Here is an 18287-nt window from a genome sequence, read left to right as displayed (position 1 = left end):
GTGGTTGGAGTCAGTCCTGCTGCTTTTCTTGTGGCTTTGCTTGTGCTGCAGACAGCATGGATTTCCAGCAGATTTGAAGGATGTGCTGCCGTTGTTGCAAAATACTTGGTTTAATGATGGCTCTGCTGACCAGTTAGCAACCCCAAACAATCCGTTTGCAATTAATATTTCTAAATCTGCACAAATTACCAAATTGGTCTGAGGGAGAACAAAGTAAATTCTCTTCCTCCCCCCCCTCACCCCCAGAGCTGAGGTAGATTTAGTGAGTGCAGGTTTGTCTGAATGGGAGGGATACCGAAGCAAGGATTTATTTAAAACAATATGGGTTCATAATAAAAGGCAAAAGTCTTGCCAACTGTTCTGGACCAAAATTATATATTCTCTCTCTCCTGTTTAAAACATTTTATTCTGAAGATACTGTGTAGTGCTGTGAAGGTCACATGCCAGGGGATGGACAGAGAAGAGGGCTATGTCATTTCTGAGATGGTTGAACAAACCATGTTTTCCTGCCTGGAACACATGGTCTGAATCTTGTTGCTGGGCATCTACCATCCTTCCCCATTTGCTTTCCTGACCAGGAGCATTTATCAGTCAATTTACTCATGGTACAGATGGCTGTCTGGAATTGTAATGACATTTACCAAAGGGGACTAGAAATTATCACTGGGGGACTGCAAATAATGAAGCCCATGCTTTTTATTGACACATGTGGAGCTGTTTAATGTCAGATGTCAGCTATCAGAAAATGGAACTCTTCAGTGGCAGCTTTCTCAGCAAAGCAATATTATGCTTTATTTTAAGATTTGTGCTTGCATTTCAAAGTGAGATAATCTTAGCTTTTACATTTGGAGCATCCTCACAGCAATAACATTTTAATTACCCATTTAATATGCATCTAAGGGTCTGATCTGTCTCTGGTTGAAAATTAAGGTGATTTTGCCATGGATTTCTTTCTAAGAAGGATAAAATACTTAATGACATGTACATTTTTTTCCCCCTTGAGGATGGCAGTTGTAAGCCAAACACTCAAGCCTGGGCCTTTGGGTGTATTTTAGCCCTCACCTTCTGATTTGGATGCTCTACTTTCCATTTGGGAGTTGACACTTGATCTTCCTAGGATTTCTTAGGTGCCTAAAAGGAGACATGTCCTTTTCAACCTTACTGTCTAGCTCCTTTGCTTGACTCAGTATCACCTGAAGGTGTGGACCCATGAGGGCCAGCCCTGGTTTCAGGCTGAGCAGGATCACAGAGCCCTTGCAGACGTTACCTGTGCTCCTTTGGTGACAGTCAGTATGGCCATGTTGCACGCAGCTGCACCTTGCTGCCTGGGACCAGGGAGAAGTTCAGGACGGCGGTGGCTTTAATAGCTGTGGCTACGCCCTCCAAGAAGAGCTGCGCAGAGCTCATCACCCTTATGCCACTGGCCAAACATTAGTAAAAGAAGTGATGAGGGCGTTTTCTCACTAAAGCTTGAGCATGTGGGGTACCTTGAATCTGTAAGCTAGACCAGCCTTTAACTTCTACAAGAGACTAGGCAGTCCCCAGTACTCCAAAAAGTGCATGATGAGTCCAAGTGGTGAGCTGGAGTAGCTGGCAAATGTCAGGTTTGCTCCCTGCTTGGGGTCCCACAGACTATTTTTTAGGGTGAAGGGCTCTTGTTAAAATGCCTCTCCAGTCTCATAACGCAGGCTGCCTGGGGTGACTATGGTAGTGGCTCTGCAGAGCAGAGCTGCTGCAGCCTGGGCAAAGCCACAGCTGGGATTAAGGCCCTCGCAAGAGGCTTTAATAGCAATCTCCCCTCCCAAAGACATGTGTATGTCAGAGCTTATCTCACGGCTTCATTAAGGAATATGACTAGAGGAGACCTTGAGGGTCACCAAATCCAGTCTCCTGCCATTGCAGGTATCTGTGTCATCTAATCCCTTTATTATTGTTATATGAGGGCAGAGGAGAACATCTGGAGAGACCTGACATAGTGCAGGCAGGAGGCAGCCAATAATTCCCAGAAATGTCGGTGGGAAAGGGCGATGGAGAAGGCCTGTGGTCCCCTTGACATCTGCCAGGTTACTTCCATTTTGGGGCATATCTTCTGGGAATGGTCTGGCCTTGTAGGGACCAGCTTGACTTATTAATTTTAAGTGCATTTGAGATGCTATAATATGAAAACCTATCATCAGGCAAATGCTCAGCAGTATGTAATCGGTGCTCAGCCTTACAAAGAGACTTCTGTTATACTCAGGCTTCTCCAAAGGCCAGCTACAATCTACATTATTTATGTGGAAAAGTGTTATTAGCCGAGTTTCCTTTTTTTTTTTTTTTTTTTTTTTTTTCATGGAAGGATTTTGAGGGAGTTCTTTGTCAGGAGTGCTCAGAGGCACTGAGACTCTGGGACTTTTTCTTTCTTGCTTTCCTGGTGGGACTCAATTATTTATTTATTTATATATTTTTAAAACTGAATATTTCAAATACCAGGAAGCAATATCATGTTAAATCCAAGGCAGTCAATGGGTAATTGTAGCATGAGTTTAGCTGGCATGCAGAATGATATTTTCTGTGTTATTACAAGAGCCTGGGAACTTTAAGAGTTTACCTTTTAACAACCTCCATAAGAATATGGACATACATTAATGCTAGGAATAGGCAATTAAAAGCAAAAACGGCTTACAGCCCCAATGGCACAGCACTGCGTTCATAATGAACTAGAGCTAGAAATAGATATTGGCCTCAATAATTCCTTAAGAAAGAGGAAGAGCTTCTGGCTAGACCCCATATTGCTGAAATCAGTGTGGATTTTCTCCAAGGCTTCAGGAGCTGTGCCGGTGCCTTGGTGGAGCTGAGCAGTTTCAGTGAGCTGTGCCCATGCTTGTGCCAGTCTGGTCTTACCGCCCTGCGGCCAAGTCCCTGGCAGAGGCTCATTGCAGATGGAAGACGGAGAAGGGGCTGAGCGACCAGTTTTAGGAGTAATCCAGGGAAAGTGCGGACAACAGGACCAGGACTGATCTGCTCTGATTCAGCACGGCTTCAGCACGTGCTTGCACTGACACAGAAGCACCTGCAAACAGTATTTTGTTAAAGCGAGGTCTTGAGGATCCATGGTTATTCCCGCAGAAGCTGTAGCAAAAAGGAACTACCTGCTTATGGACTTTTCTGGATAAGAGTGGACTTGAGCAGATGCATAAGCTCATTAATTCATTCAAGCCTTGATGCATGAAGCATCTGGAAAAAATGATGGTAAGAGTCTGGCATTGGGTTTACCCATGGGGCTGCTGCATGTTACTGTGTGATGGTGGAGGGAGTCCACCACGGCGCAGCCTGCTTTGCACACCCCGGTGCAGCCCTGCATCCTTCTGAGCCTGGTCTTGCAGCAAGTCTGCACTGGCTGTGGCCTGGGATGCTGTCAGGCTGCTCTCTCCCCCCCAGACAGCAGGATCTTTTTTTCTAACGTGATTTTTAATCCTTCATTTTCTTTTTTCCTGCAAACATTTGCAGAATTAATTTCAAGTTACCCTTTCTTTTCCTTCTCTTTCATTCGCAATGCAGAGAATAAACTGCTCATTGAAAATGCAGAATCTTAAGCAAAAAGCTGTGTCCGGTATTTGCTGTAAATATGTATAAATGCTTACTGGATCTTTCCCAGTAGCACCTGTTTCTCCTGATGAGGCCTATGATATGGAAGAAAAATGCAAACAGAAGCATTCTAAATGAAATGGCAAATTTAGCCGTGCAATGTACAGAATACTAATGAGCAATCTGCTGGAGCCGCGGCGCGTTCGTGCATTGCCGGTGCCCAACAACGACCTTGCTCAAACATGCAAGAGAAGGGAGTCCTTGCACTTGGGAACAAATAGATGACTCTGATTAGACTGCAGCCACCTAACCTCTCCGGGGACCTTCCCATCCAAGCACGGCAAGATTAAAGAGCTTACGCTTCCAGCCAGCACCTGAATTCCGCTCACGTTCTGCAGTAATTTCGCACCGAGCCCTCCCTTTCCCCCGCAATCCCCTTCAAAACCCCACTGTTGCCTTCACTGTCACAGTATGCGGGGTGAGCTCTCTTATTAATAAAAAATACCGGATTGGCACTCTGGTCCCTGCTGCAGCCTTAAGCTGGTCAATTATTCTGCTTTAATTACCCCCTTAAACGCTCTTTTTATAGGCGTGGGTCGTTGCTGTGTTTACAGCTAATAAAGTAACGAAGTGATGCCATGATAAACGACTGCTTCGTTTAAGGTGGGCGTAGGACATGACAAGTGCACGGCTGGGCAGGTGAGGAGCCAGGGAAGTTCAGTGCATTGCTCTGATCTGGAGAAAGAGCTTCCTCCTCCCCCTCCCCAGAATGTCTTTGTCTCTCTTTTGGTTTTGCAGCATTTTTGATGTTTTAGCATAAGTTTGCCATTTATTATGCTGCTGAATATGAAAATGCTGGAAGTGTCTTTGTGCAGCAGGTTAATTTTCTTGCTGGTGATTAAAAGGCGATGATCATTTAAGTGAGCAGAATGAAAATTGCACTTGGGAATTTCACTAGACCAAGAAATATAGTGGAGTGTTTTTTAATAAGGGGTTTAATACAGCTGTTTAATTTGGATTTTTTTTTTTTGATTGGAACATGGAAACTGCTTTCCATTATGTAAGATCAATACTATAAAATCACTTCTAAAAATTATTTTTGATATTTAACCGTTTGTTTAATATTTGTGCTGGATCATTTTGTCATTCCAGCAAGACCCTCAAATCCAATGCAGTGACATTTCTGTACTTTTGTCCTATGGAAAAACAGCATTTATGTTTTTCCGCAATGATTACCCTTGCTCTGCACGGGGGAGGACGAAACAAGGAAGAGCAGAAGAGCTGTTGCTGTGACAGAGGACTGTGGGTGTGCCTTAGGGTCTAAGCGGTAGCTGAGTGTCTGCAAAACGTCAAGTGCTTTTGGGCAGGGAGAGGGTTTTCCCTGCATGCGGAGGCTGCGAACTGCTGCATGCACCATCCGTTGCCTGGGAGCACAGCTCAAAGAATTGCAGCTTTCACCCCGAGGTCCCTCAGCCTTGCTCCCAGTCACCTTTTAATTCAAAGCAATATTCAAGCGGGCACCCTTGATGGCTAAGGCAATGAGTAACACTCCCGTAATGTGGTTTGCTAGTGCCAAATGTCCAAAACTCAGGTGTGAAGCCCCACAGTAAATATATTGCAGAAGGTCTTTTACTTCTTTTTTATTTTTTTTTTACTTCTTTTACTTCTTTTTCTACATGCTTGGGTGACTCTGGGCCATGTTTCTATATGATTTTACTTTTTTTCTCCTGCGTGAGGAGAGCCAGAATTGTTCCTCCCCTAGCAAGCTGAGTGTGCTCTGGCAGCCGAGGCTCCCAACGGGGCTTATTAACCTCTCTGAGATGTGAGGTGAGCCAGAGTGGGAGCCCTTGGCCGGTCTAGCAGGATGGACCGAGGAGATTGAGGTGCAGGATACCATGAAGGCCTTTTCTCTCAAGGCCTGTTGGTCCCCAGCGCCCCATAGTTGTGGCTTGTCGTGGTGCAGATGGGTGTCTGCAGGGTTAGCTGTGTGCCAGCCTCCGGAGGCTTTAATCCTGCTTTGCAACTCCCTCCGCACGCAGCTGGGAACCCTCTTAGAAAACTTGTTAAAAAGTAAGTGAAAGCTGGGCTGCCCCGGAGCAATGAGACCTCCCTCAGAAATAACATTTGATTTGCAGGCTCTCCCTCCCCGGCGCACTGCTCAAAGGAGCCCTGTGTTATAGGTAAGGATGTGGCTGAGCAGCTATTGAAAATATGCAAAGCTGCAGAAAATAAATGGATTGGATCTGCAATAACTCTCAGTGCTGCTGCTGGCCTCTTGAAGCAGTCATTTCATCACCGCACACTACCGGGCGTCTCGTTGCATTTACATACTCAATGCGCCGCTTTTCGTGGGGAACGCGGGCTGGTGAGCGTGAAAAAGAAGCCACGAGCAGCCCGGATGCGAAGGGCAGATGGCTTGCTGTGGAGGTGAGGCACGTGAAGTGGGGTGGGGGAAGCGTTCCTCAAACAAATCCCCCTTTGCGAGCACGGCCGGTGCGTTTAGGCAGGTTATTGCAGCAGTGTAACCTGCGTAACAGGATGACTGATAGGCTGAAAACGAGATGTGGACTGTGGACCCAGAAACACAAGGCTGTGTGAATTAATGCCTTGTGTTCCGGTTGGCTGTGAGAAGCGGTGCCAGAGGCAGAAGGTCTCCCCCACACTGTGTGTTGGCAGTCAGGTCCAAAGGGGCTGGAACAAATATTAGCATCACAGCAGGAGCCACCATCTCCTTGGGCAGCCTTGGCTAGTGCTCTGGGAAAGTGGCTTGTGAGGTTGAGTGGCCTTTCCTTACGTTCCAGAGCTCCCAGCTACCTCTTCAACAAGATCATTAGAAGAAGCCATCAGGAAAGGGGTAGCTGTGGGGTGGAGAGGAAATGGAGGAAACTGCTGGTGCTCTCTGCTCTAGCCGAGAGCCTGTTGCTGTACTCTATCATGCCCATCACCGTCGTTATTCAGTCCCCTTGCGTGCCGCATGAGGCTTTCCTTTCAGCAATGAACAACCAGCCCTGTCTGCATGCACCAGCATCAATTCCAGCATTCATCTCATGTCACTCACTCCCGAAGCCTTTGAGATCTCTCCCTGTCTTTCTCAAACGTGGAAAAAGTGTGAGTGGCAAAACCAACTCCAGTTTCCAGTTCTGCTTCCTGCAGAAAACCCTCCCCCTCCTCTCTCAAAATGCTTAGCTGGTAGCTGAAGCCTCAGAGCACCCATCCAATTTAGCAGTTCAAGCTTCTCCACCGGAAAAGAAAATAGCCTTCAGGCTGTTTGTTCTCTTTCCTTGGTGGAGCATCTGGCTGTTTGTGGATGCTTGGGTCCAGAGGTGGGGAAGTGCGAACCTGCTGAGATGACAGACAGCTAATTACCATGGCCAACAGCATCGAGAGCAGCTTTCCTCTGTCAAGTGCTGGGCTGCAGAAGTCACATCAAATGCAGCTTTCAGCTACCAGCAAGCAAGAAGCCAAATCTGCTCCTCTCTGTGGTGCATATAAAACTGTTTCTAGCTCATTGGTGATCTTTAACAGAACAGGTAAGATGTTTTATTTTTGGTCAGTTGAAGAAGTAAAGTGCTTTACCTGCCTGTTGGAAAAGGCAGCGGATTCTGCTTACGCAGCTCCTCTGCTCCTGTTGACTTTGGCGAGCTGCTTCTGCTTACGCCATAGCAAATGGTGACAGCTTCTTAGTCATCCCACCATTGAGTGAGCAGCTGCTGCCCAAGCCCAGGCCAGCCCTGGGGAGGTGGTGGCTGCAGAGCTGAGCCCTTCTCCAGAGGAGCTGCAGACCTAGGTAGCAGGCAGGCGTAACAGCTACACTGGGTTGGGTGAGAAGTTCCCAACACTGAATTTAACTGGCCATAGCCAGCAGCAGGTGCCTGGGGATAAGTCAGGGCATGAGATGTATATACTGCTAACTGGGATAACTGATGAAGCAACTGGGTTTTTTTTTTGTTTTGTTTTGTTTTGTTTTGTTTTGTTTTGTTTTTTTTTGTTTTTTGCAGTTACTTACTACTCTTTTAATCTGCTACCAATAGTTTCATGGGCTACCTCTCATTTTTTGCGGTGCATAGGACAGTGATTAAAACACGCTCATTCACCTCCTATGTGCCCCTCATGAGCTTCACTTTCTCCATTTTCTCCTTTCCTGGGGCTGACAAGACCTTGTCTATGTCTGCATTGCTGAGCTTTTGGTTGCCCTTGGCTGTGTCTTATCTGGATCACTCTCATCTTGCTGAGATGGTGAAAGAGAGCTGGATGTGACAAGCAAGGTGGAGGCCTGCAACAGTCTCATGTGGCTTTGAGGATTACACTGTATTCCTGGTGAAATATTTCTTAGCATTCCTCTTGCTAGTTGTCTTCTGTCAGCTACCAAGCTTGGAGCTGATGTTTCCATAGTGCTGTCTGTTGTAGCTGCCTGATTTTTCAGGATCGCTTACATGCTGGTTTAATGCAGACATTATGGGCATTTGACTGCTGAATAGGAAGCTACCGTCCCTACGTGGTGCATCAGTGGCTGCCTCGTGTGTCTGATTTTAGCCCACACCAGTGGCATTAGCTCATGTCGATTTTAAGGTAATTTTTTTGCTGAGTTGTAACTCCTAGCTAGAATAGGCAACTTGATCAGTTTAGCTTCTATGTTCATCCTGGAGCTATTCTAGGAAATATTCTGCATGGCAAAAGTCAAGTGGCTTTAAGGTAGTGTCAGTGCAAAGTCCCTGGAGCAGCAGGTTAACTGCCTGAAAAGTCAACTGTGTGCATTTTCCAAAGGCTTTGCAGAAAATTAGTTGAAGATGTAGACAAGTGGACAATACCATAACTAATAGGAGGTTATGCTGGCTCATGTAAAACTAACCGAAAGTGTTGCCAGCTGGATACAGGAAAGGAAAAGTAATACTGAATAATTTATTTTTAAATAAAATACACATATGTTGCAAAGTGACTGGATTAAAGCTTTGGGGACTTGGGGAATTTTGTGGAATGCATGTGAAATTCAAAATGTGTAGTGTGCCGAGTTGAAGATTAGGCTGTTTCCAGCTTTGATATTTCCTAGCTCTCCCTCACCTGCCTTCAAATGGCCGTGGGCAGTTTAAGGCTGTGTTATCAGATGTGTGCTGGACATGTCTGATGAATGCCAAGATCTCACGGTTTGTGCAGACAGCTACCGCTCTGATCTGAATTGCTGCAGACTTTGAACAGACTATGTATAAGCTGAAAGTGGGTGGTCTGAGTTGTCTGCAGACAGCCTAACTTGAGAGGAATCTTATTCCTGGAGCATATCTAACACCATATATCAAAAGTTACTTTGATTTTTATCAATATTCTGGAGGCAAAACTTCAAAATATGCCATTAAAACAAAGAGGCATGACTGATCTTTGTAAGAACTCTTGGGAATTTATTGTTCTCCTGAAACAACCTAGGAACAGAAAATATATTTTGTGAGGAGACATCTAGGTTAAAGCAACTTCCTCTGTGAAAAAAAACCTTGGAAAGGCTGTTTCTTCAGACCTTCCTCACATTGCTCTGGTTGCACCAAGCAGCACGCTTCCTCAGTAAATCAGATCTCAAAGTGCTGTTGAAAATGACCTGCAGCAAGAGACACTTTCTTCAGCAAACAGCCAGCAAAAACCTGGTTAAAGAAAGTATCCTCAATCCTTAAATGATACGCAAGCTGAAATAATGCGCTTATGCCATCTTCTCTGTTCCTTGGTGATGTTTATTCAAAGCCCAAGGGGTTCATCCGCAAAGAGCGGAGGGCATGGGTGGTCAGAGGGGAGGTACTCAGCTACGTGAATCGGCAAAGATCGCTGTTATTTTCAGGGAAGCTCTGCTCATTTATATTAGCTGAAGACAGTATAACTTCCCACTCCACCCACCTGAGAAATTCAAGAGGTGTTTGTAATGCTCTGTTGCTTCAAAGTCTCTATGAAAAAGAGCAATTTTATCATATAGGAAAAGAAAAAACAAGAAAGGGGAAAACTTTGCTGGGAGTTCTCCAGTCTCACTAACAGTTTTTCTTTTCTGAGGTCAAATTTACACATTATTTAAAGTCAGTAGGTTAAAGGCTGAGTTATCTAAACTTTTAATTTTTGTTATTGCAAGGAGAGGTGTAATGGTGGTGCCACAGAAAATTCCTGCAGACGCTTCCAGAATTCACTTAGTGTGTTTTAAAAACTCAGGACACAGACTGGACCTCCATGTCCCTTTCTGGGTCAATCTTAAAAGTATTGGTTGTCTCAGCAACTGCTCTGGAAAGTAAACAATAACTCCCTGATTTCAGCTGTATCATTTGGTATTTACATGTGTAGAGAGCAAAAAGTGATCTAGTTTCCTTTTTAAACATGCTTTTAAGATACACTGCTTAATGGTTTTAAGTCTTGTGTTTGAGACAGGCTTCTTAGAAAAATGAATCTGCTTGTGTAATTACACATAATAAAGCATAATGTAATTTTGCAAACAGCGAGCACTTTGTTTTTTCCAATTTCACATGAATTTTATTGGCCCCAAATCCAGGGCTGTGTTTTTGTATTTGGGCTTTTACCAGAAGTAGAATATCTCCTATAAAAATGTTAACTTGCTGGAACTGTAAGTCATTCCTCCTCCATAGTTTTCCTGTGAAAGTAGTTGGTGGATTTTTATGAGCTAAACACACTTTTACTGGTGGTAGAGTTTCTCTAGCAATAGTATGTCCTAGACGGTGCATGCTTGCTTTTTTTGGTTTACACTGTTTTCTGCCAGTGGGGAAAAGACATTACATCTGTGTTGGTTGACTTATACAAAGAACAGCTGTTTTAGACCCTCTACAGATACTTTCCTTCTTGAGGAGGATTGTTTGGTCTTGCCTTTACTGCTAGATTTTTTATCTTTTTTTCAACCCCAGGGGACCAGTGCTCATCCAATATCCTGAGGTAAAAACACAGACGAGACAGCAAAACTAAAGTATCCCGTGAGATAAATTTACAGAGGTCAACTTGAAGCGGGAGCACAGCGTTGACCTCGGTGAGTTTACCCTCGGTAAAACTGAAGTTCACCATCTCGGCTGCATTGTTTGCCTTAAGAGAGCTGCTGGCTGTTAGCTACCCTGAAGTTTTTCTTTTAAAAAAATTGAACTGTTTTTCAAGAGTGGAGACAAGTCTTTGGAGGTCTGACAAAACCTCAGCATTTGGGTGCGTTGTCAGAATTTAAAATAGAGCCGAGATCCTGCTGCCTTTGACTCATGAGCGTGACTTCAGCAGAAATGCACTTGGGAGAGCGGCACGCTGAGCGGTTCAGGTCCCGGGGTGGCCCTGGATGAGCAGTTTTCAGTGGCTGTCTCGCACCTATGGCATGCAAGAGTTCAAAAACAGCGTTCCTGCACCCTGCTTCACTGCTCTGCCGTGGGCAACCTGAAGAAAGGATCTGACTCTGGCATTCAGACTATTAGTGTATGCACCCAGAAGGATATAACTGCTAATTGAGCAGAATCAAGTCAGTTTGGAAGGCCTCGTTTCTGTAATAGGGTTATGGAGGAGCTGGACGTCAAAAACACAATGGTCCTTTGGACTTGGGAACAGCACTACAATACTTAGCCAGGCTTGACCTGGGTCAAATCTTTGACTGTCTCTTCAGCAAACAGAGCAGAAAATAGCAGCATTCAGGTTTTTTTTGACTGTAGGTTTGGTAATGGTGGCACAACCAGTGTTTTTGTGTTATTCTGATTGAGAGGTTTCATTTTAAAATAAGTGCATGGGGAGATTGTTGCACTGGTTTGAGTTCAGCAGGGCTGGACAGAGTCGGTGGGACCAGTCCCAAATCTGGGCATGGGGCAGTTAGCACGTTGGAGCAGGCTGCTGCAGTGCTCGGAGGGAGAAGGGAAAGCCAGTGCTGGTGGAGATTATCCTAAACAAAAAGCAGAGTGGAGACAGGCCAGAAACCATGCTGGAAAAAATCCATGGGGAGCATTAATAAATCCTCTCACCCGCCAAAGGCTACTTCCCATGTGTCTGCACAAACAATCCTGCTGAATTAGGGGGTTTCACAGGCATTGGCAGAGAAGTGAGATTTGGCACCGGTTTCTCTGTGCTTGTGAGCAGGCCTGGAGAAGCAGGTCACATTTGTCCCGTCTTCTGCAACTGGGCAGTTAATGTAGGCTCTGGCTGCTCCTATCCCAAATCCTCAGCAAAAGGCTGAGGCAGCAGCTCTGGTCACTGCTCCTGGGATTAAGGAACTGGGCTGAACCCCTCCGTGTCCATCTTGCGCATGAGGCAGGAGAGGAAGCCCTTGGCCACAGACAAGCCCTCACTCTCCCAGTTGGTTGCCTCCTCAGTGTGAAAATTAAGAAGTGCTCAGCTGTCATGGCTTGCAATGATGATATTTCAAGACTGAAGGAGGGCTTGTCCCTGAAAAAAAATGAATAAGATTTTCAAACTGTACCAATTTCTCTCTAATCCCTCCCTATAAACCTGGCCTAGGTACCTCATTCACTCCCCTAAGGATCTGAGTGTTTGCAACGGTCCTGACCTCTCCCCATGTGCACGGTGCATGTGAGAAGAGCTTTAAATAGCATCCTGGTGACTGGACAGTTAAGTATAACCTTTGAGAATGGGACAGGTGAGGAAGGAGCAATAATAACCAAAAATTCCCAACTTGTAAGTGGATACAGAGAAGCATCAGTAAACCAGGAATGCAGGTGAAGAAGCAGTGGCCCTACAGCTCTGAGAAAAGCCAAGGGGGAGAGCCCCTCGGGCTGAGTGTTGACTGTAAGAGCCTGGTAACTCTGGGCAAAGGGACATGTGATTGAAGCAAGGAATTGCAACTGCATATTCTTGGTAAAGAAATAGGATTGCATCAAGAGACATGCCTGCGTTGCCAGTTTTGTTATCTTAATAGAAACAACTCAAAGATCTCAAGTCTGATTGTATCAGAAAGGGCTGAAGTGATTTATTGATGATTTTGAGGGGGAGAAGTTTGACAGATGGGAGATTGGAAGAGGGCAAGGAACTTGTGCAAGGACATCTAGGAAGTTTGTGGCAGCAACGTTACACAAGAATATCTAAAACTCCACATCAATGTCCTAATTCTTGGAGCATTCTTTCTGCCTTACAACAACTGGCCTTGAGTCCTCTTTCCTTCTGCAGAGATGTTATTGCTGGAGTCCTGCTTTGTCTGTTACTTACTAAGTTTTATTTATACATTTTATTTGATTTGTTGTCTCATTACAGGGTGATCCATCCTTGAGGTCTCTCTGGGTGTTGTCCCCTGGGCTTTAGGTTCAGATCTTTCCTCTCCCAGACCTGGAGCTTTGTGTTACTGCTGCTGGGAATTTGATGGGTTTAGAGCTTGGGAAAGAGTTTTGTGTTGGAGCCTAGGGCAACTGATTAAGCACGACTCAAACAGCCACAACCCATAGCTCTTCCCACACCAGTATAACATCTGGTCCCCTGTGGCAGGTCCCAGGAATAAGAGACCACACTTGTTCTGGCTTGGCAGGAGATACGGGTGTGCTGACCTGTGGCCAACCTGGGGCTGAAGGGAGCAGGTAAGAAATGTTCCTCCTCTCTTTCTTTCCGCAGAGGTGCTCTGTTGGGTTTCCCTCCTCTTTGTGTGGGTGATGATTTTTTCTTTGTCTGTTTGGTGAGAAACAAATCAGTAGGAATGTTATCTTGGATGCATCTAACCCTTTTTTGAACGTGGTTAAAATTGGCACGCTGGTTGCAAAGTTTGAGGGTGGAGAGGAACCAACAGGCCATATCCTTGCATAAACCTTGCTTCCTGAGCTAAAAATGGATCCTTCATCAACTTAGCTTTTACTTGCTATAAGTCAGGCAGCTGATTGCTTGCAGCAAGTAACAAACTGGTCTGTTCACAGTCTGCCCTGACTGTGTCGAAGGGAATTCTTTCTTCTCTGCCTCTTTTTATTGTTGTGCTCAACCCACTCAAACTCTTCCTTTCGGGGTATTGGAGGTCTGAGATCTTCTTTGATCAAGGTTAGCCCTGGGCAGAGTACCTCGCTCTACCTGGGACATGTCCAGCTGTTGTTATGTTCACCCCTTTGAAGCTGTGTATCTGCAGCTTACTTATCTGTGCTGCTGTTTCTACTCTTTCAGCAACACTTTCACAGCTGCCTTCGCCTTCACCGTAGGCATTGGCTGCGCAAAACCGACCAGGGAAAAGGATTCACCCATAATGTTAGTGAAATGTTCCCACTCCACCCCATCTACCAGAGATACTGGCTGCAGAAGGAGGACTTACTAGCTGCCAAAGTCTTCTTTCCTTTGCCTGGTGTCCCAGAAGCTTTCTTTCAGGTGAAGCAAATTTTAGCAGTCTGCCGTGACCCCAGGCCTGAAAGCAGCACTGTGGTACAAAACGAGAACAACTGTAGTGCTGCATATTGGAAATGAGCCCAGGTGAAAAATCTCTGCTTCAAATAGCTCTGAACTTAAGAGAGAAGTTTTAACTCCAGACCAAGAATTAATTGGTAGTATTTCTTTTTTTTTTTTTTCCTGGATGCACGTGTCCTCTGCTCATCACCAGGGCACCTGGGCACCCCAGTGGCCTTTAGCAGTGATAAAAGCCAGACCTGCCCAATGTTGAGGCATTCGAAAACTAATCAGGATGATGTGAATGTTGAACCTTACTGTTTCATTACCTACTTAACAATGGTACGAGGGCTGTTTTCGCAGAAGGACAATCATTATAGAGGATTACAGCTCATTTTAAGGGCTAGGTAAAATCTTTAAGTGAGCAGTGTTTGGCTTGGAGTAGCTAAATGAGTTCTTCATGCAGTTTGGCCTTTGCTCGGAACGAACGGTCGAGTTTCCCCTCCCCACCCTCACTTATTGAAAATGTATCTTTGTTTAAAGCCATAGGGAATTCATTAGAGCTGCCTGTCTCTGGGCGACTAAAGATTAAGGTGTGCATACATTAGCCAAAGCAAAATACATCAGGCCAAGGAGAGAAAATAAAATGGGCTGTATTCACTGAAGCTGAGTACAATTGTATGTTGCCATACACCAGAGGATATGGCCCTGGATCTCTCGCATCTGATTCTACACAGAAATAATTCAGGAATGAATATGGGATCTATTTGCATTTCAGCCTGCGGGACTGTGAGCGTGACTCCCGGCGGAGGTTACTTGGAACGGAGCCCGCGGAGCCCCACTGAGATTCCTGTTGAGATACATATAGACCATTGTGTATTGCGCATTAATGCAGAGTAATTATGTCGTACTGGAAACCTTTCAAGTCATCATTCATCATTCAGAAATCGTCTTAAACCAGTTTGTGCTGCTCTTGTGCTTGAAAGTGAATTGTGCAAAATTGGCAGCCATAACCACCACTGCAATGGAGCGTATAAAAGCTCTTTCATTGTGGAGCTAGTGGTTTTACTGTAACTTCCCTGTCTCATCAACGAGCACCGTAATTCACTGCAAAAATCTATAAATCTTGGAACATCCTGAGTCTTTGACGCACTGCGCCGGAGTGACTCCAGCCTGGAGCTGCGGGATCGTTGCTCCACGTCCCGAGGGTACAATCGGCAGGCAGACGGCAGTCCCAGGGAAGTCGGTCCAGATTGCACTTCCCAGGTGGCAGGGCTGTGCTTTCAAGGCAGGAATAGGGTGGCAGGAGGAACACTGTCCTGAGCAGCAGTTCTCTGGTTGCACTCGTGCAGAGGCGAACAGGCATTTGCAAGTATCGTGCTGGGCAAATTCTCCAGGGCCTCTGTCACAACTGCAACGTGAGAGAGATGATAATGAATATCTCCTCTGTTCTGCGGCCTTCTGGGCTATTCCTGAATTTGTGGCAGGATTACAGTACTCAAAGAGCAGGCCTCCAGCCTCGTGCACCAAATTAGGTGGCAAAAATAATTGTGAAGCAATTTACGGCTCAGTTTCATTATGTTCTGCTTTTACTTTCTGTAGTAGCTGCAGCGTGCTTCAGACCTGTGAGAACAGCCTCGAGATTCCTTTGAAAAGGGTAAAAATAAAGAACTTGGAAGATTTAAGTTGATGAAGATCTTCCAACTCAAATAGGTTTGAAATCCTGTTCTGTGTTATTTCAACATCCAATGTGCCAATGTAAAAAATATCCTTCCAGGTAACAAGTGGTTGAAAGGATTGAAGTGAGGATAAAACCCTCTGAAACCATAACTTAGAGATAAAATACTGTCCCCACTGAAGTCGGTGCTAGAGCCACCATGGACCTCATTACAGTCAGATTTGCACCAGGCTCTGATTTTAGTGGGGCTGCTCATATGCTTATAGAAAATGTACGAATAAGGGTTTGCAAACTTGGAGCCTTAACTCACAGTCCCAGCTGCTGGAGGTGGGAAAGATATATTAGTTCAGCTTTTTGCCATGTGGAAGGCTGCTCTCTACATGACATTAATTGCTCTCTGCCTAGCTTAATAAGAGTCTGTTTTCAGCAGCCCAATATAACCATGTAATCGGAAGAATTTCTGTTTATTGTTAAAATGTTTTCATGCTTAGAAAATGAGGACTTCTGGAATGTGTCTAATGGCAACATGACATGGGTGTTAGGAGCGAGCGGGAAGGTCTGGAGTGCCAAGCTCTGATTTGCTCTGCAGCCACTGCAAGCGCTGCTCTACCTTCTACTGCAGCTGAGGTGTAATTTAATTTCAGATTAAGGAGCCTAAGGCAGCAAGGACTTTTCATTACGAGTGAGGAAACAGCGTGCTGATTGTGCTGCCTGCTTGCGTGTGCTTTGTGTGTGCAAGCACATGAGCATAACCAGCGATCCACCATGATAGGAAATGATAAACAGCTGGGACATGTCTGGAGCACGTGTGGGGCTCCTGTAAGGAGACGAGTTATCAGACGTGCCCGTGTTACTGCTTTCCCACAGCAGGGATGGCACAGAAAATACCTCCAAAAAACATCCTTTCCCCAGGATAATCCCATGTTGGCCAGCCAGACCATTCACCACAGCTGCCACCACGTCAACTGGCGTGCCAGGAGGGGGAGGAACATCCAGCTTTTGGGGTGCTGGCTTGCAATTTAGGAGGTGTAGATGCATGTCCTTCCTTGTCCTTAGCCCTACTCTCTCATGGGAGCTCTGCTGGAGGCAGCTGGGCTCTGTGAGACACCAGAAAGCAAGAAGAAGTGAAAAGCCCCCAACTGCAGCTGATGGGTTTTAATTAAGCAGCACCTCCTTGGTTAAATTAGTGGGCACTCACCTGGTTCATCCTGTCTGATGCCCCCAGGCTCCAGCCTGGGGTCTGCTGAGTCTCACCTGGCTTCAATTAGCACTGGAAGAAAACAAATAAAGTGCTTCTAAGGAAGCAACCTCAGATGTTTTTCAAGGGCTTTTTTGCCAATGTGTGTTCACCTAGGAAGATTGCTGCTCTGGAAGGCCAAGCGGCGTGTCTCACCAGGGTGCCCCTCCGAGTGCCGTGGTGAGTTTTTGTGCTCAGTGGCCGGGCGGCACACTCAGGAAGGCTGCGGTGGTGGCACGGGCATGGGATTTACTTGTTTATTTTTCAGTAAGTGCACGTGAGCCAAGAAAGTTACTGTTTTGGCTGCTTCTCCCTTCGCCCTTGAGTGTTTTTTCATCTTTAGGAGCCACCTGCGTGCGGGGCACAAGGGACTCATTGCTTTTATTTTTTTTTTTTTCCATTGCATCCCGCACGTTTCCAAGGGGAGACCTCTCCCCTCTGCGAACGTTCAATGCAGCCCTTATGCGCTGGCTCCATAAAAAGCGGTAACCACGGCACAGAAGCGTGCTTTGTGCCTTCTCCTGCCGGAGAAAAGCGTTTTAGAGCAACTCGAGTTTCAAAGCTTCCTCCGATAGGACGTTTTGTTCCCTGTGGGATTTTTGGGCACCGTGAGGCCTAGCTAACTGAGCAAATGTATTTATTTTGTGAAGCGGAGAGCTACAAGGCAGGAATTCACAGCAAGCCCAACTTCTTAGCACAGAACCAATAACATTATGAGCACCTTAGGGCAGCTGCGAACAAGGGCTTCATTTATAGATGGGAAAGTGTAATACAAAGTGATTCTCGGCCACAGGAAAAGGGAAAATAGCCCAGGTAAATGTGTAGTGGGAACTGCAAACTGGATTTTTTTCTGAACAGTTTAATAATTCTTTGTTATTCCACGAAAGCCTTCCGGTATTATGAGTAATAACTCCCTTCCCCCATCCCTACATGCTAAAGTAATTAGATTGCAAAATGCAATTGCTTTAGAATGTGTATATGGCTTTTGTTATTTACTGTTTTTTTTTCTTTTTTTGGTTTGTTTCTTTAACCCCATGATGAGTCTAATTGAAATCCAAATGAATTTAGAGCATAAAATAAATTGTGACAAGCTGGGTAACCTCTCTGGGTCTGTGGCTTCACTGCCGTGCATTTACTTTAAAAAGTTCTAGAAAGTGCAAAGCCAAATTAGAAAGTCTTAATATGCCAAGATGTTGCAGAAGAAAGCTTGGCTGTTCCTTGGGAACTGTTTCTCCGAACCGACTGTTTAAGTGTGATGACTTTCCTCTTGAGCCAGCACAGCACAGTGGCCTTCCTAAATGAAATTACACAGAGATCACCAGCACAGGGAAAAGAAAAAGAAAATGTACCATTCCATGAATAAATGGCTGTGGTGTATGAGCTGGTTAGACTGTAATGAAATTGCAGATATCAGGGGAAAGTAGGAATGTTAGGCTATTTTCTGAGGATTAGTCAAAACCATCATTACATTGAATTTAATTAAAGATATATGGAATTACTTTATATCTTTTT

The sequence above is a fragment of the Rhea pennata genome, chromosome 5 (assembly GCF_028389875.1).
Source record: "Rhea pennata isolate bPtePen1 chromosome 5, bPtePen1.pri, whole genome shotgun sequence".
NCBI lineage: Eukaryota > Metazoa > Chordata > Aves > Rheiformes > Rheidae > Rhea > Rhea pennata.
This window is presented reverse-complemented; position numbering follows the sequence as displayed.